The sequence below is a fragment of the Lichenostomus cassidix genome, chromosome 2, assembly GCF_008360975.1.
Source record: "Lichenostomus cassidix isolate B80296 chromosome 2, HeHo_3.0, whole genome shotgun sequence".
NCBI classification, from domain to species: domain Eukaryota; kingdom Metazoa; phylum Chordata; class Aves; order Passeriformes; family Meliphagidae; genus Lichenostomus; species Lichenostomus cassidix.
In genome coordinates this window covers 114,904,598-114,921,845 of record NC_139482.1, presented here as the reverse complement: position 1 = coordinate 114,921,845, position 17,248 = coordinate 114,904,598, and the positions used below count along the sequence as shown (strand labels likewise).

The 17,248-nt window shown below is 41.2% G+C and overlaps 1 long non-coding RNA gene across 1 annotated transcript in view; it reads right to left on the bottom strand.

The window, feature by feature from the left end:
- Window positions 1–1,665: 1,665 nt before the first annotated feature.
- The window catches only part of LOC146442039 (uncharacterized), a 28,913-nt gene continuing 13,330 nt past the window's right edge, over window positions 1,666–17,248 (bottom strand). Inside the window, exons 2-5 of the long non-coding RNA XR_014850125.1 lie at window positions 10,954–11,083; window positions 10,152–10,251; window positions 7,623–7,775; window positions 1,666–7,100 (exon numbers count right to left, since the gene is read on the bottom strand). This is a non-coding gene — a long non-coding RNA (uncharacterized LOC146442039). The remainder of the gene's footprint in view (window positions 7,101–7,622; window positions 7,776–10,151; window positions 10,252–10,953; window positions 11,084–17,248) is intronic.

Below are 17,248 nucleotides of genomic sequence, written 5' to 3'. Positions count from 1 at the left end.
GAGACAACAGCCCCAGGGATTTGGGTGAAATTTATGTTAAATGAATACATCTATGAAGCACATTTCAGAAAATGTTCTAAGAAGTAAATCCAATTGCAATGCAAGCTACAACTCAAGAGATTTTATATGCCCCATGCTTCACTACGAGAAAGTTATCTGAAGAGCAAACATTTCTGGTGAGAACAGAAGCTGAATGAAGGGGATGTATGTGTATGTGTATATGTATAAATATATGCCAAGGCTTTTGGGAAGTCCATTTTGGATCCTTAATCTTTTGTGGTTTGTTTTTCGGGGTTTTTTTTTGGTTGGTTTTTTGTTTGTTTGTTTTTTAAAGATGCTGTTTTAAGATTTTGGACTAAGATTTTTTGATTATCTTAATAAAATAATTGATTATCTTAATAAAAAATTAGTAATTAGAAGTGGTGTTTTGCAAAATGATATCAGGTATTTTGTTTAAAAGATATCACAAAAAATATTCAGTGCTTTCAAATATGGAATTTCATTAAACAAAGAAATATGAAACAAAAGTATTGTGACCTTTTTATTCTCCCTAGCCAGTTCCCATTTCTGGCTGAATTTATTAGTTGATTTGATTCAAAGTTCCCTAGTTCCAGTTCCCCCATAGTTCATTTACTCTACACAAAAGCTTATTTGCCCAGTTCTGAAGCCAGACTTAAATCTCTCCTCTTTTGTAACTACTCCTTGGAAAGAGACCAAATTTCTAAATGTTGCAAGATTCAGAGAAGGTAGTTTGGTCAAAGACTGTATTCTCAAGACCTGTGTTTTTCTTTCTCAAAGAAAAAATATTGATGCTGTGATGCCTAGTCAGTGTTGTACAGGCAGTGGTAGTCAGTGGATACAGTTAATATGTTGTAATAATATAATATTTCATATCCTGACCTTTTAAAATTGATGTCATATATATCCTACACATAGTAAATCTGTTTCACATGGTTGGAAGAGTTCCTGAAACATTTTGTTCAATATTAATGTGGGTTCGAGCAAAATGGAGAGATTTTATGGAAAAGAATGACATTTTCTAGGAATACTTAATTATTTTTTGGCTTTGATATTACAAACATAATGTTTTAAGGGGGCTAAGTTTTTTCCATTTCAAGAAGTGAAAAGTATTAAGGGACTGGAGCATCTCGCTTATGAGGAGAGGCTGAGGGAGTTGGGCCTGTTCAGCCTCAAGAAGAGACAACTGAGAGAAGACCTCATCAGTGTCTGTCAGTATCTGAAGGAAGGGTTCTGAGAGGATGGATCCAGGCTCTCCTTGGTGGTGCCAAGCAGTAGGACAAGAGGCAATGAGCAGAAACTGGTGCACAGAAAGTTCCATCTGAGGAAGAACTTCTTTCCTGTTCAGTGACTGAGCACTGGAACAGATTACCCAGAGAGGTTGTAGAGTTTCCCTCACTGTGGATATTCAAGAACTGTCTGGATGCAATCCTGTGCCATGTGCTCTAGGAATGACCCTACTTGAGCAGGGAACTTGGACCAGATGACTCACTGTGGTCCCTCCCATGGGGGTGGGGCGTTACCCATTTTATATATCTGTGAATCACAGAATTCACAAAATCTCTGAATCTACGTCTCTTCAAAGTTTCAACTTGAAACTCAAAAAACAAAGCTAGATTTTACAGACCATAATAACCCTAGACATAATTTCAATTCAATTTAATCGAATGCACAAGGTTTGTGATTATTATAACCATCATCCCTTTACTGCATGGCACCGAGGATAATGCTGTGCTTTGCACACACCACAAAGTGTCTGCCTATTACCTGCAGCCCAGTCGGGAGTGCTTCAGTACAGAAAGTCTCCTCTTGTGTTAGGCAGGTCTTGGCTCAGTTTCCCTGTACATACCTGGTCATTTCTATGCAGTTGCTATACATAAGGGAAACCAGGTAACCTTAATGCCATTGTTTCATTTTGATTCCCAAAACCAGAGATGTGGCTAAGCAAAACAGTGCTGCAGAAATGAGTTTTCAAGGATATATTCTATCAGTTCATCTGTGAGGTGCCTTAGAGTCTCACTCTGCCCTCTCCTTTCAACAAATGTAGGTGGATTATTATTTGTATTAATTAATAATACCATTAATATTTATTATTATTTTGTCTGTATGTGCAGAATGTATTACATTTGATCATTTAAAAAGGTCTTTTACTATGTTTTTCAGACTGATAAAAATGATGTTTGATTCCAAGATAACTGAAAGCGAGTTAGTGGCAGAGATACTACATTGAAATGTCACTGCAACAATCCTCACAGAGAAGTAATAATTAAATGCCTTTCAAACACTAGGATCCAAGCCTCAGAGCTGCTTCATTTGAAAGCAGTACCTCCTGAAGTTCACTGTGAAGTACTTATAGGATAGAGACTTAAAGGTAGTCAAACTAAGCACTGATAGTCTAAAGTAAATGAAAATGATTAAAGGAAGCAATATAGTGTACAGTACAATTTATAGAAAGTCAGGATGAAAATAAGTGAGGATCAATATCTGCACTAAATTACATACATTGGTGTCTATTTAATATCTTGTGTCTGTCATGTATTTGCTTTATTTACTGTGAAAGCTAGAAAGAAAAATGATCATAAAATATTTAAGAGTCAGTGTAAATGGAAAAAATGTTTTCCCAAGGTAATGGACTCCTCCAGCCATTAGGCAATGAAGCAAAGTAGAAACATTTATTTCCCAGGCAGAAGGCAATGCTTCTGAGATAGATTTCTATGATAATGAACATAAGGCAGACATTCAATATAGTGAATCCAGAGGTATCTGGCTTTATATGGAGAGCTCTGAGTGAGCAGGGATGGCTGGTCTCCACAGCCTGGCTGTCGTGTCCAAGCCCCATTTCCCACACCAGTCCTGCTGGGGCTCCCTGTGCTCAGTGTCCATCTCCAGCAGCGTGGTGGCTCTGAACACTGGTGTTGGCTGAGAACATATGTTTCCTTTCTGACAGAAGTCATGTTTGTAGCGTGAGGGGCAGGCTCTGATAGACTGCTTTTTACTGCACAAATGTCCTTTATTTGCTTCCTATGAATGAAAACCTTTGCAATAGAAGAATCTCTAACCCTCTTCTCTATGATTTTTGTAGGTGACATTGCTTTTCCCCACAGTTATTTTTTATGCAATCGCTGCCCACCTGCCCATTTGCCTCAGAACAGTGTTTTCCCCAACCTTCCAAACACCACCTCAGACAGGCTTTTAATCCCCCATCCTCATGCATCTCCTGTACTTCACTCTGAACACAATCAGTACTTTGTTTTCCTGCTGACTTCTCAGTTTGATTCTCAGTGTCTTGCAGTCTCAGATTTAATGTATATTTGACAGTACAGAGCATTTGAGAAACTCCCTGACTTCCCTACCTTTCTAAGCACTTCCTCTTTCTTTAATATTTGTTCAACATTTTAACATTATTTTTATGAGTTTTCATATTTAAATGTCATCTTTGGCTAGGTTTTTTTTTTTTAAATATGTGAACATGTATTTCTTCATCAAGTTAAAAAATATTTGCTTTCCCGTTAGTAGTAATTCCTTTCTAATCCTTCAGGCAAACAGTCACTAGCCTGAAAATTTAACTTGGTAAATACATTTAAATTTTTTAAATAAATATTTATTTGGTATATTATCACCAGAAAGTATTAGAAGTCAAATAAATAAATAAATGCAACTTGGTGATACTTTTAAAAATATGCAGGATAAACTTCAGAAAGTCAGAATGAAATAAAAGTTTTTGTCACTCTGAGCACTAGCACTAGATCCTAGGCAGATCAGGCTCAACTTGTCAAAACTTCCCCTTGTGATTTGAAGTATATGTACCTGATGCTTGGACTGTTTGATCTTAAAATGTCACTCGGGCTATTTGTGCCGGGTCATATCACTTCAAACAAAGTATTTTATACTCTTCTCCCTCCTTTCCTCTTATCTGATAGGTCGATAGCTCTGCTAGTGCTCAATGTAAAACCATTAAACACCACTTTTATCTTAAAACACAGCTTTCCTAAATTGATACTATTATCCACTTTAAAAAATGGATACTGTGGATACCTATATAACAATAGTAGTTACAAACAATACTGTTAACATGCTGTTAACACTTAACATTTTCATTACCATTGCTCTGTTTTATGGGCATAGTCAATAAATACAGAAATTCCTGGGGACTCTTCCTATGTCTGTGTTCCATTGCTGTGCTTGATAACTATCACTCAAGTTATGTTTAAGCACTTCATGAGAATAATAGGACTGAGGCACCAGCATAGGCAACTTTAGGAGTCAACTTTTCGGTATTTTGTAGTCAGATTTGGTTCAATCTTGCTGGCAATGCGAAGATTTCTTAGTATTCACCTGGCAGATTCAGGTACCTGACCTGGCTCTGCCTGCCCTAGGGTCAGATCTGGGAGGATTGGGTAACAGGGATGTAGAAAGAGCTGTGGTATCTGCATGCAAGCCAGGCTGTGACTTGAAGAAGTGTGTGGTAGCTGTAGTGAGGTGAGTCTATGCTATTTACAGGTACTGCATGAGAAATCTGCTCAGCACTGCTGGTCATAGCATGGGTTTGCCTCCTCAGGTCACAGTGACATCGGGGAGGTGGTGCTGTTTGGTGAATTGCATTTGGTCCGGGCACTGAAACATGCAGGGGGGTTAAATTGTGACAACAATATCCCCATCGAGGTGAAGGCAATAAAAACAGTGCAGAAAGGCAAATGTCCTGGGAAACTACTGGAGTCTGATATAAGGCACGTTGCAATGGTAAAGTGCATGCTATGCTTTCCTTAAAAAGCAGGAACTGACATGTGATTGTCTAATTTGGACTTTTAACTTAAATTTGAACCTGTGTTCTGAGTACTCTCCCACCATTCAAGACTTATCCCTCTGAAACACAGTAATGTGTCCTCAGCCCTAGGTGAAACCAACTTTCTTGACTGGCTGAAAATCAGAGGTGTAAGATACCAAATATTTTCTTAGATTATGATTACTCTCTGTACAATAGAGAGCTCAGTGAGTTGAAGATCATCACACAAATAAGTAGAAAGAGAAAGTGTCCGTATGCATGCCATCTTCATATAAAAAAAGGCAATCTAAACTACTTTAGAGATCACTGGAGGTGAACCTTAGAAATTCTGAACTTCTGAATTCATTTACAGGAAACTCAAGAAAACAAATGTAGACTACTGTAGTCACCCTTACCTGTTGCTTCAAATTTTCTCCTTATTTAGGTCAGGAAAAAAAAGGAAAAATCAATTCAGCTCTTGCAGACGTATTATTGTCTGACAATGTTTCAAAAGCTGTGCAGGCTGGTAATATCTACATGAGAGAGAGCAGAATTTAAAACCAGTCATCACAGTTCCAGACCACAGCTTTCTTTCCTGAGGGACACAAAGGATGGCCAGCAAAGGGCCCATCAGATAACTGAATAAACACAGCTCTGCAGTTCCACATGACCATAGGTCTTTTGTTTTGTGTTATTGTGGTCATGCTTATTATTTGCATGGTGCCCAGGAGGCCTAAGCAAGGGTGAAAAAACTATTCTGTACCTCTAAACAGCTATTTGGAAAGACAACTCCAGTTCCAGAGAACTTACTGAGAAGAGATTGTGTTTATGAGTAAGGTTGCCTTCAATAGTGATGGGTGAACATACTCAAATATACCCTCACAGATACATTTATTATTCAACTCAAAAAGATGTTTTCCATGCAATTAGAGAAACTTTTATATTCACATCAATATAGGGAGCCATGAGTGTCTATCTCCTACTTCTGAAAATTCAACTCTGTGTACATGGAAGTGGAAAACAACAGCTGGGAGGGAGGGAATTTGGAGTACAAATGAACACCAGACCCAGCTGTAGATTTGCATTCTTTGACATCTGGTGCTCAGTAGACACTGGGGAATTCTGTGACAACATGAGATTTTTTGCATCTGTCAGCTAAATCTAGCAATTCTCTTTGGGGCAATTGCATGCATGAGGTGGATCTCAGAGAGCTGTTTTAAGCCAGAACAAAATAAAAGAAGAGGACTATATGTGATTCGGACCCTCAATTTACAGACCTGGCAGGTTGCATGACTTGGGATCACACATCTGTTCTGCAAGAATTTGCAAGATAGCTTCCACAAAACACCAACATATTTGATTTCAGAAGTACTGTGACTTGGGGCCACTAAAGCTTTTTGGTGCATAATGAAAGGGGTTAAGAGTGTGTGCATGTGTGTGTGTGTGTGTGCACATATATGTGGGGAATTCAATAAAAGAACAAAGACCAATACAGTTTAAAAAATGGACTTTCAACACTTCTCTGAAGATTATTGAAATATCACACTAAATCCAGATACTCAAGGAAAAGAAGGGTTGTGACTATATGAAGCAATCCCCTGATCTGAAGTAATCCTGCCCCTTACCTTTGTACTTTCACCTTATTCCAGTACAGCTGATCATTTATTTTGAGATGAGAAAAAATTCTTGTGCCTTATGCCAAACCAGTTTGTGGTTTACATGCAAACAAAGGAACAAGAGTTTGATAACCAAAGACATTTCACACCGTTTTACATTGTAAATCCTCACGTGCTCTCTTTATCACTAACACGATATAGTGTTTGACAGTACACATTGTAAAACATCACTGCCAAATGAAATCAGATCACTAATTCATGGAATTTTACTTTAATCTTTGCTTCACAGTAACTGCCATTCTTAAGAATGAGCTGCTTAATTTAACAGGATTCTCCTCTGTATGCCACCAGGATAAACACAGCCATATGAAAGCATTTAACCTCCCTTTCTCATAACTCTGGATAACCAGGGGTGGGTGTAGACAGGCCAGATAGTGATGCTGTGAAGTCTGTGGCTGTGACCTTTCCACCTCAGACATCTGGGAGCACACACTGCAGCAGCACTAATGAAAGTGCCCTTTCCTGATGAACTCATGCTTCACAGTCCCTGGCATGGTGTATTGCATAATCTGGGATGATGTAAAAACGATCCACAGTGTCGAAGACGAAATCAGTCTCTTTCCTTCCTTCCTCATCTTCCTCTCAGATAGGCTGCTTGAATTGCTTTTGTTTTGGGATGACCCTTGTTCCAAGTGATTTCTGCACTGAAAGGAAAGCAAAGAGCTTTTTACAGCTGCTGGTTGTAGATCATGTGTGTGGACTGTTCAGATATAAATCAACAGGACCATTTTTATGCTGTTGTCTAGTTCCCATTATCTGCACACACTAATCAAATTTAAGCCATTTTCAGATACAGTGGTTGAACAAGCTATTCTGTTAGATTTTTTTTTTTTTTTAATAAGTGCTATTGTGCTTTTGCCATGAATATATGAAGAAATACTCTGAACTGCTTTGGCTCCCAATTGTCTCTTTGCAAAGTAATCTTTGTGCTACACATGGGGTGGCAAATGTTTCTGTAATACAGCCCCTGACTCCTTTAATTATGGCTTATTACCCTGTGAAGGATAAAAAGCAACTAAAGCTCTTAAATACCATATTAATGACAGCTATAAATGTAGATATTACCTTAGCAGTGCTGTAATGGAGTCTGGTATGCTGAAAAAAAGTCCACAATTTTCTAAAAATATACTGCTGTAACTATGAAAGAGACACAGGTGGGAGCTTACCAGGAGAAAACAGGCTTGGTTGACAACTTGTGGCTGACAAATGTTAAAAACCAATTTCTGAGAAATTCTTGGTTGGTTATAAATCAGGCATGAGAAAAACTTTGCTCCCTTGAGACAACTGCCAAGTTTGTGCTCTGGATATAGATGCAGTTCCTTAAAAACAGAATGTATTTACAGCCTATGAGATACCTGCTATTTTTAATAATGATTCTCAACAAGCAAACAATATAATTTTTTGTTTCTATTAGAAAGTGTTGGTAAGTCTGTGTGTTTTTCTGTATGTCCATGCATGTGAATGTAGCCCCTGCACATACTGTGCAACCTGTGGGGGGGCCATGATAGGTGGTATTCAAGCCATGTAATTAATTAAGTCCAGGCCACACTAAGGCACAAGTCCCAGGGCGTGCACCCTTCAACCTTTCTAAAACTGGAGCACTAGTTCACAACACTGACATGCCTAAGCAAGGGACTGACATTAACCTCGTGCTAGATTTAAATCATTCCAGGCAGTCTGTTTTGAATTTCCAAATGTGCCGTACTGTTCTAATGAGTTAATTCATTTGGTATCCATTTCCTCCTGTCAGCTGCTTTTGGAAAATAAATTGCGCATTGTTATCTTAGCCTTGTCTATCCTATTAATGGTTTAGGAAATGCAGCTGAAGATTATCTGGAGTTTTCTGTGGCAGAGGTTGACCTGTGACAATGGGATGATCAATCACATCTTGAAGGAGTCAGAAACTGTGAAATCCTTATTCATTTTGTTTTCTGTCTGCAGTATAGTTTTTTTAAAAAATGTTTTCCACCATTTGTGCAGAGGGGTAAAAACAAAAGTGTTGTCCAGAATTTTTGAAAAACGTCCATTTCAGTGTCTAAATGTCATCCACCCAATGAGGGTGGATATAGAAATATACTACAAATTCCACATTTGCCAGCAGTACATTCTCTGTCCCCTTCTTGTTTGGCATTAGGGATTATATTGGCAGTACCCTGATGGTTTCTGGTGTTTCGTGGTGCTATGTGAGTGGAGATGGATGCAGTGCTCCCACCCCACAGCATCTGTCAGCACTGGACTCACAAAAGAACGGTGTCCAAAAGGACCCTGGTGTTCCCCAAATGCTCATCTCCTTCAGCTCCATGGCACAGCCTTCACCTGTCAAGTCCTGTTCCCTGCTTCCCAATATGTATTAAAGATGGCAGCACTTGTATCCTCTAATTCACTCTGGCGAGAGGCACTACTTTTAATTGGTCCTTCCTGAGTTTAGAAAACAAAGCTACCCAGAGTGCCTCTGATTCCTGCTGAAGAGCTGGAAGAACTCCCACAAGAGACAATTCCTGTCTATTAATCTATTAGTTGGCAGCAGTAGCCTTCCCTGCTCTTTCCAATCATACCAGCACTTCCAAAAACCTGGTTTTTCTTTACACATTTTCCTCAGTTTCTTAGCAAGCCTTCCAAATCCACTATCCTATGATTATTCCAGCAAATAATTTTAGAAATGCCTAGATATCTGTGCTCCCTGGTGTTCTGGCTGGTCGCCCATGTCAGCTTTTTGCACTGCACCCCGTGCTAACCCCACTGCGGCACACAGCACAGTGTTACTTGTGCCCACACTCTCCTTTCTCTCCAACTACAATTAGATCATCTCAAAATATCTGTACTGCTCAGAGGCTCTAGATCTGATGTGAGGGTTCACAGATTAATTTAGAACAACTAGTTTACCTTGGGATTTAAACAAGCTACTATTTTAACAGCCCTGAATCTTTTTGGCTGTCCCTGTGCTGAAGTCCTATGCTTCCCATAGGATCTGTGGGAATAAAAAGTGTATAAAAAGAAAAAGAAGCACAAAATTCTTAGCCTTTCAGCCCTTCATTTCCCTGTGACTTTCAGACAGTTCTGACTTGCACACTGGAGAGACTCAGAGTTATTTTTTTACGAGAAACAGATTGAATGTGCAGGTTTTCCTTGATCTCAGTGCAAGTGAAGTTCACCTCTCTGAAGAATCCCCAAGGAATCTCACACATGGTGCTGGAATAGTCAGGACCTTATACTTGAGTCTGTTTTCTCCTGCACCTCCCTGCTCCTCAGCAGGTGGTGGAAAGACCTCTTTATTTTCCCTCATTATGCTTTTCATTGTTACAAATGGCTTTGACCATTTTAGCCTTACTTTAACCTGAGCCACCAAAGCGGAGTCCTGAGTTGCCCTTTAATCCTGAACTGAGGGCTGAGCAGGAACAGAAGCTGCTTACACAGTAGTGAGGAAATCCATTCTCTGAGGAAGAATTCTTTACAGCCTCACGTGGCATTGCCTGAATGCAATCCACACCAGCACTGATGTGATGCACAAATCTGAGCTGGGCCAAGCACCTTGCAGCCTGTGCACATCTAAATTTCCTTTTTCTCAGAGTATTTCACAGTGAGCATAAAAACCCCTTCCCTTGGAGGTGCTGGTGACCCTTGGATGGCTCTGTGTACCTTGTGTGGCCTGAAAAAGACAGCCTGGCTTTTTGCTGGTGTCTGTGGATAGCTCATACCTCCCTTGGTGTTGAAGAGCTGCAGCTGCACATCTGCACAATACTCCAGGGAGAAATGGACCACAGTTTGAGTTCATAAATAGCCTCTCCTATCTGAGATCTGTGAAAGAAAATGCTGTCAATGGTTCTATTTAAATGTTATCCTTGTTTTTACAACAATTGTAACAACAACAAAAAAAGTCTTGTATTCTCTGTAACAAAAATTGTTGAAGTTCCAGTGGAGTCTGTGAAATTGCATCAAATATGCCAGCAGAGAATTTAGCCCATGAAGGGAAAATAAGTCTCAATAATGCTATAGTCTCAACATGAATATTTATTTTTCTTATTGCCGGTACCAAAAGATCATTTTCTCTGTTCAGAACTCTGACTGCAATTTTTACTATCAAGAATATTGCTTTTAAATAGAAAAATAAAGAATAAACTATGATAATTTACAATAAATACATTACTTTAGTCTTAATTTTCAAGTGAAAACATTATCAAACTAAATTTCAGATAACATTTTGTTTTGTGCAAACCACTGTTGATATAATAACTTCCATTTTAGGTTGCTAGCGAAGAAAAGAACAATGTGACCCATTTAAAAACTGGCTCACAGAAAAATATTAGTAAGCCATTTATAATTTCTATTTAATTTTAGTGATAAGCACCTTTTGATAGAAATATTTCTTTGTTATAAAACTAACAGTAGTATAGGACATATTTGACCATAACACATGTGCTTTGCAATGATACTGAGAAATGGACTTTCTGTTTGTTGCCAGCTGTTTGGAAAAGAAATAAAAAAAGGGAAACTTCTCACCTTTGAATTCCTCAGTAGATGGAGTCTCTGATTAAAAGGCAAATCACACTCGTACAGCTGGAGTGCTGCAATGGCTGGATACAGGCTCTTTGGGAAGGACAGGTCAAGATGGTGAGAAGGGGTGGTTGCTCTGTATTTGAGAGAGATGTAGGGATGTGTGGAGCTCTGCCATGAACCAGCTTATGGGTCTGGGCTGGCTGGCAGACCCATGTGGGCGATGGTGGTGTGGGTATCTGCTACAGACTGCCTGATCACACAGAAGTAGCTCAGGCCTCCTGCAGACAACCAGAAGAAATCTTATGTTCACTAGCCCAGGTCCTATCAGGATCATTAACAATCCTGATACCTCACAGAGGAGCAAGACAGCCAGGCAAAAGCAATTCAGGTAGTTTCTAGAGTGCATTGAAGGACAATAATGTAAAAATAATAATGCAAAATTCCTGATAATAATAATGATACAAAAATTTCTGATACAGGTGACCGAGGAAGTGCAGAGAGAAGGTGCTCTGCAGCACCTGATTTTCACAAACAAAGAAGAACTAGTTGGGAATGTGAATGTCAGGAGCAGACCTGGTCACCAGGACCATAGGGTAGTGGAACTCAGGATCCTGAGAGAAGACAGAAAAGTTAATGACCTGGACTTTATAGGACTTTAGGGGAGCAAATAATGAGCCTGTTAAGAGACCTGCTTGGAAGAATTCCATGCAACACCATCTTGCAGAAGAGAAGAGGAGTTCACGAGAGCCGACTGATTTTCAAGAATCACCTTTTCCAGACTCAGGAGTTGTCTACGCTCACCTGCAGGAAGTAAAACAAAGGATGAGGCCTTCATGGATGAATATGAAGCTCAAAGATAAAAAATGAAACATTCAAGTGTTAGGTGATATGGGAAGAATATAGAGACACTGCACAAGCATGCAGTGATCAGGTTGGTGAAGTCAAAGCCCACTTGGAGTTGAATCTAGCTAGAGATGTGAAAGGCAAAAAGAGAAGTTTCTATAGCAAAAGAAGCAAAAGGCAGACTGGTGAAAATGCAGACCCTCTGCTGAGTGGGACATGGGACCTGGTGATAGAGGACACAGAAGAGACCAATGTGCTGTTTTCTTATTGGTCTGTACTGGTAAGGCCAACCTTCAGGGATCTCAGGACCCTGAGACATATGGCAACATCTGGAATAAAGAATTGCTATTGTTGGAGAAGGACCATATTAGGTAATGCTTACACAGCTGGAATGAACATAAGTCCACAGGACCTGATGGAATAAACTACAAGTGCTGAGGAAGATAATGTCACTGCAAGACCTCTCTTGAAATGCCATCAGGGGAGCATTCTGAGGACAGGAAGAAAGCAAATCTTACTCCTTTCTTCAGGAAGGAGCTACAGGCCAGTCAGAGCAGTGGATGTTGTTGTCTTGGGTTTAGCAAGGTTTTTGACACTGGCTGCTGTAACATCCTCACTGGCAAATCAATGATGTACAGGCTAGATAAGAGGAGAGAGTTGAACTGAAAATTGCATGAACTGCTGGGATAAAAGGACTATGATCAGCCACACAAAGTTCACCTGGAGGCCACTCACCAGAGGTGTACACTGAAGGTTGATATTGGGGCCAAAAGACTTTAACATCTTCATAAGTTACCTGGACAGTGGGACAGAGTGCTCCCTCAGCAGGTTTACAGATGACAGAAAAGTGGAATGAGTGGCTTCTATACCAAATGTTTGTGACTGCGGAAACAGGCTGACAGGAACCTCCTGAAGTTCCAAATAGGAAAATGCCAAGTCAAAGGAACCCACAGAACTGAAGGTACCCATTAAAGCTGTGAGGTCAATCAGCTAAAAAGCAGCTTTAATATGAAGGACCTTCTCAGGAAGAGAGTTGCCAGCAAGTCAAGGGAGGTGATCCTGCCCCTCTACTCAGTGCTGCTGAGGCCACACCTGGAGTGCTGTGTCCTGTTCAGGGCTGTCCAAGACAAGAGAGATGTTGAGCCACTGGAGAGAGCCCAGTGCAGGGCCAAGAAAATGGTTAAGGTCAGGAAAGGCTAAGACAGTTGGGGTGATTGAGCCATGAGATAAGAAAGCTCAGGGGGAATCTCATCAATGTGTATAAATACCTGATGGAGGTGAGTGAAAAGGATGGAGTCAGGATCTTTCTGGTGGTTCTCAATGGCAGGACAAGAGCCAATGGAGCAAATGTAACACAGGAAATTCCACTTAAATGTAAGAAAAACAATAATTTCTGTGAGAGTGGTTAAACATTGGCACAGGTTTCCCAGAGAGGTGGTGGAGTCTGTATTCAAAACCCAATGAGACATGGCCTTGAAAATCTACTTTAAGCTGACCCTGCTTTGAGCAGGGGGTTTGGACGAGCTGGTCTCTAGAGGTACCTTCCAACCTCAGCCATTCTGTGAAATCATTGCTTATATAAGAAACCAAAAAGTGTCGTCTCTGTAGGACGCCCATGTCATTGGATGTAATCATTCTCTTCAACTGCTAAAAAGTTCTGTTAGAAAGAATTCATGTATAAACCTGCAGGGTGTAAGTGCACATAGGATGCTGACATCCAGGGAGACAGCAGGGACCTTTTGGCACCTGATTCTGAGGTAGATGGGGGATGCTTTGCTGCTCCTCACCAGCAGCATTCCTTAGAGGCTGCGTTTTGCCTTCCCCAGGTAGGGAGCACTGTGAGCATGACGACCTTGATTCATCAGTCTGCTGGAGAGGAGGAGTGAGCTGCTGGTGGGAACAGCTGGCTCTGCCAGCACTGTGCCATCTGGGGAGCCCTTCTCTCAAGGAGAACCTGCAGCTGATTTTTCCAGCCTACTTTCTAGACCTTTTGTGCTGATCTCACAAAGCACAAAGGGAATAGAACAGGGCTGGGAATACGTGTGAAAAAATATCTCCCCCAGCCTTTTACATACCGAAGAGAAGGAGTATGTAACAGCATGACTTTTGTACCAGTTCCACAGGGATAAAACTACTTTGGAAAGCAGTTTTTTGTTGTTTAGGAAAACTAATTTTCTTCTCAGGTTTGAATTAGACCAAGTCATTTCATTTTCTCTCCAAGTTCCTATTATTGTCATGACCATTATCAGCAATGAATTATTTTGAATACCAAGCGTAAGAAGAAAGTATACTTTTTTTTTTTTTTACATCATCCTTTTAATAGTAAATTTTGGCCTAGACCACTTACTCTGTTTAGGATTAATGCATTCATGAGTCTTATTTTCAGTAGCATGAAGAAAAGACATTTTAAAGCAAATGGAGGTAGCTAATATCTTCTCTAATGCCTTTTTAATGTATGAGACATTATAAGGACCAGAAAAGCACTCTGTGCTCTGCAATACAATTTGACAACTAAAAAAAAAAAAAGAAAAAAAAAAAGAAAGTAAGATAAAAACAAGCTAACAGAACATATGAAGAAGGAAAGATAGAGCCATGCTATTAGTGTCCAGTTAGTTAATTTTATTGGGATTTCCAGCATATGAAAAATGAGTATGATAACTGTTGAGGGTATCAGGATGTTGTGGTATTAATAATAATGTAATTCCATAAGAAATTGTCTTGTGATTTATAGCTAATAATATTACTGAAATGAGGCTAATGAAGGCAATCAATTCTATATAATACATTTCTGTAAATCTGATTCTCAAAGCATTTTTAATAGAAAGAGGATAGATTTGTCTTCTCCCAGCAATCCCTGCTGACATGAGAACTCCCACTGAAATCAACTGACAAGCAGACAGGGGAGTAAATAAACCTCTGTGGATGCACTTCTGCTCTGCCTTGCTTCTAGTTCCTCTCTCATGGCAATGTCCTTAAGAGTCATATTTTCTGTAAGAAAACTGCTCCAGTGCATCTGGAGTGCTGTCTTGCTGACTTGGGTACAGATCACAAAGACCTTTGAGGTGCTTTACCAGTCTCTCCAGACCTTTGGGTATTTATGCATGTCCCGGGTTAATGATAAGACTCTCTCTCCTCCGAGAGCAAAGGGCCCCGACACCCCCTCCCCCACCCACAACAGAACCTCTCAGATGAAAGTGAAGAAAAAACTATTTATTTAACAAAACCACGCAGAGTGCCCTACAAGGCACAGGGGACGGGGAAAAACAAGGTGAAAGGCAGTTATTCAACCTGATTAAAAAGTCCTTTTCTCAGACGCAGTCCCTCTCCTCCTCGCCCCCCACCCGGGGCCGGGTGGAGCTCCCTGGAGAGCTCTGCTGTCCTCTGGCCCTCCTGGGTCTCCGGGTGGCAAAGCAGATCGAAGGAAAAGCAGAACGAGGAAAAAAGAAGAAGAATGGAAAAAACGGGAACAGAGCTCACTCCGACCCCCCGTCCAGCACGCAGTCTCTGCCGGGCGACGAATCCTCCCCCGGAGCGAGGCTTGGGGAAAATGTTTTCAAAACAACCCGCGTTTCTCTCTGCGGCTGCGTGCAGTTAAAGAGACAGGACCACACATTTTTTTTTTCTTTCTTGGGCATATAAGCCAACGATAGGGGATAAAGGATTATCATATCATCAATCCAAGACATTCCACCCCTTATTCCATAGCGTTGGCTTAAGGCCCACCTTAACATCTTCCAACTTCAAACACACACATATATATATATACACATATATACATATATACATATATACATATATACACATAACTATGTACAAATAATGTCACGAACGGTGAACGGTGGTATGTTGCCATCCCAACCTTACATGTGGCCTTCACCCAAAATTAAATTTCCCTGAGGGACACATTGTGTTTTTCCATCTTCCTGCATTATCCACCAAGTACACCCTGGTCCCTGAGCAAAGACAACCCCACGGATGGGTTTGTCTTTATGTGAGGCAGAATCAATCCAGACAGTTTTCCCTAACAAGCCTCTGGCATGTACTGCTGGGACCTTATCTCCATCCACTGTATGTAGAAGCTCAGATTGGGCAGGACCTGCTCGGTTGATGGAGCCTCGGGTATTGACTAACCAGGTGGCCTCTGCTAAATGTCGCTCCCAATTCTTATAAGTTCCCCCACCCAATGCCTTTAGGGTGGTTTTTAACAATCCATTATACCGGTCCACTTTGCCAGCGGCTGGTGCATGATAGGGAATGTGGTACACCCACTCAATGCCATGGTCTCAAGCCCAGTTGTTTATGAGGCTATTTTTAAAATGAGTCCCGTTATCTGACTCAATTCTCTCAGGGGTACCATGCCTCCACAGGACTTGGTTCTCAAGGCCCAGGATGGTGTTATGAGCAGTGGCATGAGGCACAGGGTAGGTTTCCAGCCACCCAGTGGTGGCTTCTACCATTGTGAGCACATAGCGCTTGCCATGGCGGGTTTGAGGCAGTGTGATGTAATCAATCTGCCAGGCCTCTCCATACTTATATTTTGACCACCTTCCACCATACCACAGGGGTTTCACCCGCTTGGCTTGCTTGATGGCAGCACATGTTTCCCAGTCATGGATAACTTGAGAGATGCAGTCCATGGTTAGATCCACCCCTCGGTCTCGTGCCCACTTATAGGTGGCATCTCTGCCCTGATGGCCTGAGGCATCATGGGCCCATCGCGCTAGGAATAAATCTCCTTTATGCTGCCAATCCAAGTCTACCTGGGACACCTTTATCTTTGCAGCCTGATCTACCTGTTCGTTGTTTCGGTGTTCCTCATTAGCTCGACTCTTGGGGACATGGGCGTCTACATGGCGGACCTTCACAGGTAGTCTCTCTGCCCGACTAGCGATGTCTTTCCACTCTTCAGCTGCCCAAATTGGTTTTCCCCTACGCTGCCAACCAGCCTTCTTCCACTTTTCCAGCCAACCCCACAGAGCATTGGCTACCATCCATGAATCAGTATAAAGGTAGAGCTTTGGCCATTTCTCTCTTTCAGCAATGTCCAGGGCTAACTGAACAGCTTTGAGCTCAGCGAATTGGCTCGATCCCCCCTCTTCTTCCCTAGCTTCTGCAACCCGTCGTGTGGGGCTCCACACAGCTGCTTTCCATTTTCTTTTTGTCCCTACAAGACGACAGGAACCATCAGTGAAAAGAGCGTAGCGTGTTTCATCTGCTGGCAATTGGTTGTATGGTGGGGCTTCCTCTGCACGGGTCACCTGTTCCAGCTCCTCTTCCTCAGTCAGACTAAAATTTTCACCTTCAGGCCAATTTGTAATTATTTCCAAAATCCCAGGGCGATTCAGATTTCCCATACGGGCGCGCTGTGTGATAAGGGCAATCCATTTGCTCCATGTGCCATTGGTGGCATGATGAGTAGAGGGAACCTCTGCTTTAAACATCCACCCCAGCACCG